The following is a 5,052-nucleotide window of genomic DNA, read 5'->3' as shown; positions in this document are numbered from 1 at the left end:
CACCCCTTCCCTCTGATTTGAAGGGCTTGAAGTTTTCATACCCAACCAATGTAGCCTGATGGAGAGTCTAGCGCAAAAACTGAGCTTGGTCAAGGTGACCCAGTGAACCCTGTTATGAAACTTAAAATAAACAAAGGTTTATTAAGTATCTACAGAATCTGAGACATTTTAATCTATGGATATTTGGGGGGAAACGTTAAAGTCTTTAGTAATTGTGACAAAAGGGCGGAAATCTCAGTGCTTACTCTAGCCTATGCTCTGTACTCACACCACAAACTCACTACTGCTAACGAATACACAATGGAAGGGTATGTTTGTAAAAACAAATTATTGTAGAAAAAATGGCAGCATTTCCCACCTTGTCGTGAAAAATCACAGGAAGATATTATAATGTAAACTTAAGTTTAACCATTCCTTTTTACTTTTAAAACCTAGCAGGTGCATATATTCTAGTACGAAACAAACATGATACACCAGAGATAAAATTTAGGCTCCCTTTTTTTTTTTGGAGCTCTTTTCCTTTTCAAGACCATGTGAGCGGCCTTTGGGAGGAGTTTTAGAGCCCCGCTCATGCACATTTTAAAGTATTTAGTGCATGAAAAATCGCATGCATGAATACTACAAATCTGATGCGACATTTATGAATTTTATACCTTGGTGTATGTTTGAAAAGTAATGTGCAAACAAATTTTTAGAAGTTCTATATAAGTGTAATTGGGGTCCTGGCTAAAGGAAGACCTCGGCCATTTCCACACGGCTTACCTTCCCTCGGAACAACCCGGAACATCACACAAAAAATGCAGAAGATCGCATTATCTCGCGTGAGAAAACGCGATCTTCCATTTTTTTGCACGATGTTCCAGGTCGTTCCTAGGGAAGGTAAGCAGTGTGGAAACAGCCGCTCTGCCACCCGTGTGGATTTTGTACCAAGGGCAACGATATTGAATGTCAGAGATTTGTGTGATTCTTACTAAGCCATTCGCACATAGGTCCCACTGCAATTAATCCTGGCCTTTGGGCATACACTTGTGCTGGCTGTGCTTCCAGAGTCTATAGATTTAAGTAATAATTTATTGTTCTATATTTAATTCAAACTCATTTTAGGGAGGAGAGTGACTGACTCATGGCTTTTGAACATTTGGTGTTGGAAATACTGGTGTGTTATAGTTACTTTGTTTGAAACAGAACTAGTTACTATGGACCACTATGTAAAGAACTTTGTGTATGTCAGTTATCCCAGTGATATTAAAAGAAATTACTCATAAAGAAATACATTTTCCAGATACCAGGATTTTTCTTGGCTATTTGTTTGGCCCTGAAAGCCTAGAGGCTGGAGACTATCGGCTTGAGATATCTGGTATTTCTGTTTTTATGAGGGATTTTTTTTTACAGGTTTGACTCTGAAGCCTCTTTTTTAACATCTCATTTTATATATATTTTGTCTCTCTCTTTTTTTTTTACAAAGTTACTCTCCTTTTCATCTTTCAGGTTTATCTTATGTTTCCTCATCAAAACCTTTCTCTGTTTCTATATACAAACCTTCACAGTTTGTCCTTTTTTAAGCTAAAATGCTGTGCTGCATGGTTTACATCACAATTTAATGCTAGTAAGTGCCTGCCTTTGATTCCTGGATACTTCGCCTCTTAGTATTTGATTGGAAAATACTGAAGTAATGTCAGTCAAGTAGATTCAGGGCTCATTTCGAGGGGGAACGCGCCGGAACGCAGTTCCGGCAGTTCCCCAAAGAGGTCACATGTCAGGTGGCCCCACCCACCTGACTCAGCCATTTTGGGCCCGTTTCAGCCTGGATTGGGGCTGAAACAGCCCGGATTGGGCCTCTGATGGGTGGTGGATCATCCTCCCATTCAGCAGCGGCCCGATCCTGACCATTTTGACCACTTTTCGGCCATTTTCAGCCCCCTTTTGCCATTTTGGGCCCAATTTCGTCCCTGAATGGCCAGGATTGGGTCCAAAACAGCCAGGATAGGTGATGTCAGGGGATGTGGCATATGCAAATCAGTTATGCCAATGACACACTTCCGGTGATGTCAAGGGGCATGGCATATGCTAATGAGCTATGCTAATGAGTTCCTCCAGCTCTTTTTCTATGAAATGACCCCTGAGTAGATTCATACATCAATGCACTGGCTGTTTTTGTCAAACCCTTCCACAATGAAAAGAATATATGGAGGTCTTTTTTCATCGCAAAGATTCACAGCCAGTTGCCTTTAAAAGTCAGAAACAACCTCTGGAAAAGTATCAGGAGGAAAAGTAAGGGATTTGAATTAGATGGCTCAGTTAGGCTGCAAACTCCTGAAAGACAGAACCATGGGTATGTTTAGCCTGGAGAGGAGGTGACTGAGATGTGATATGATAGCCATCTTAAAGTATTTGAAGGGCTGCCACATAGAGGATGGAGCAGAGTTGTTTTCTTTTGCTCCAGAGGGTTGGATCAGAAACAACAGGTTAAAATGAATGCAAAAGAGTTTTCAGCTAAACAATAAGAAAAATTTCCTGATTGTTAGAGTGTTCCTCTGTGGAACAGCCTTCTTCTGGAGGTGATGGGTTCTCTTTTGGAGGTTTTTAAGAAGAGGCTACACTCTGCCATCATCCATCCCCCCATATCCCACCCCAACTTCCATCCACCCATTACTCACACCTACACATTGTCTCTTTGGTGCTGCTAGCACTTTCTAAAACCTCCTCTAGGCTCAGCTGTAGGCTTGGGAACAGGCCAGCTGCTCAACTGCAGTTGTGGTGGCCATTATTGGCATAAGTGGCCCCTAAAGCTGTTTGAACCAAGCCTGCCCACAACATGTAGAGTTGCCATATGCCTGCTGGGGGAAGGAGAAGCCCAGAAGTGAAAGTCCTCTCTAGGAACTGCTGAAAAACCTATGGTTTTACCACAGAGTGTCCAATGATTTATAGAAAGGTATGATATCTTCTCCAGGTTTTCCCAGAAGTGACATCACACCATCCATGACAGCTGCCTTGCCATGTGCCCATCCCCCTGTATCCCACTGGTTGCCACGTCGAGCCTGTCAACACTAGTGATATGCTGTCACACCATCCTCTTCTTCCAGTCTTCCACTCCCTTGACCATCAAGTAAGAACATCAAAAAAGTCTGAACAAGAAAAAACACACACAATTCTAAGCATAACACACTAACAATATATATATATCTATAAAATTAAGAGGAAAAGAAAAAAGAAAAGAAAAAACACCTAGATTACACTACAAGTTGAGTTCGGATTTTCTCCGCCACAAGTGTATATCATTTCTGGAGTCCCACTTATTCTAAGTTAGTCACAAAACCCCTCTTTTTTCTATTCTTCCTGTTTCTTAATCCATAAATCCAGATGTCATCAAATCCTTGTTATCCATTTCATGCAAAAAGTCCATTAGCGGTTTCCATTCAGACAAGAAGTTAACTGATGTCCTTTCTCTAATTAATGCAGTAAGTTTTGCCATTAACGCAAACTCCAAAACTTTTGTCAACTATTCCTCCACTGTAGGCAATGTTGTAGTTTTCCACTTTTGTTCTCTATGTTTGTTGTTTATTGTGTTGTGGTGTGTAGTTTGTAGTTTAAATAAAGAAAATTTTAATACCCTAAAAAAGTCTGCCGGGCACTCAAAACCAACTGCAGAAGGAGGGATGAATAAACTGGTGTGTTGACAGTAATTTGAATGGGTCCAGCCATCTCCCAATCTCACATGAGGCCTCCCAACACAATAAGGATTGCCATCCTCGAAGTGAGACCTGGAGATCTCCCAGAATTACAACTGGTCTCGCGGCCACAAAGATCAGCTCCCCTGGCTGCTTTGGAGGGTGGACTCTGGCATTATACTCAGCTGAGCCCCCTCTGGCTCTCCAAAACCTGCTCTTCTCAAGGTCCACTGTCAAATCTCCAGAAATTCCTCAACCTGCATTTGGCAGTACTAAACTCAATGTGCATTTGAACATTTTGTGAACATGTGAAAAAAAACTCTGTGTAGGTGGATATGTGCGTAAAACATTTATGCTGCTGGAAGTAGGTTAGAGATGGGAAAACTAGTTTTTGCTGCCTTTATCCAGAAGCCAGGGGAAGCCAGGGGTGGAAAGGAAACCCTGAAACCCACTTGGGCCAGAAGAATTCTGGTCAGGTGCCAATCTAGGGTTGTAAACTTACAGGCGGAGCCTGGCAATCTCCTGGAATTTCAACTGATCTCCAGACTACAGAGATTAGTCCCCTGGAGAAGATGGTTGCTCTACAGAGTGGATTCATAGCAGTACACCCTGCTAAGGTCCCTCCCCTTCCTAGACCCCGCCCTACTCAGGCTCTACCGCCAAATCTCCAGGAAATTCCCACCCCAGAATTCCTACCCTATGCCTGTCCTAGCACAAGTCCCATTGTCCAGGAAGAATCCAAATGTGACACGTTACTTTTATAAACTTCAAAGCTGCTTTCTTCCTTTGTTCTTTAAAAGAGGAAGAACTATTTCAACTCACAAAAAACTATAATTGTTAAAAAAAATGATTTTAGAATTGTAACATAAGCTGGAGAAGTCAGCATCGTGCAATTCACCTGTACTAAATTTTACTAATAGTAATAACAACAACATTCGATTTATATCTCACCCTTCAGGACAATTTAACACCCACTTAGAGTGGTTTACAAAGTGTATTATTATTATCCTCACGGCAATCACCCTGTAAGGTGGGTGGGGCTGAGAGGGCTCTGAGAGAGCTGTGCCTGACCCAAGGTCACCCAGCTGGCTTCAAGCGGAGGAGTGAGGAATCAAACCTGGTTCTCCAGATTAGAGTCCTGCCGCTCTTAACCACTACACCAATCTGGCTCTCATGTGGCATTGGACTCTCTTTGGGGTCATATTATATCTTGCTTAACGTTAGGTAGTGAACCATTAGCGCCGCTCAGTCTTAGGATGAGGGACAGTCAACTGTTAATACCCTGGCATATGGCTTCACAACTTCCCGATTTCTTTTAATCATTCAGCTCCAATGGAGTAGCACGGATGATAATGGGATTCAGAAGTAGATTCCCTACAGAAAA

This window comes from Eublepharis macularius, chromosome 1, assembly GCF_028583425.1.
Source record: "Eublepharis macularius isolate TG4126 chromosome 1, MPM_Emac_v1.0, whole genome shotgun sequence".
Taxonomy (NCBI): Eukaryota; Metazoa; Chordata; class Lepidosauria; order Squamata; family Eublepharidae; genus Eublepharis; species Eublepharis macularius.
Note: the sequence above shows the minus strand (reverse complement) of the source record.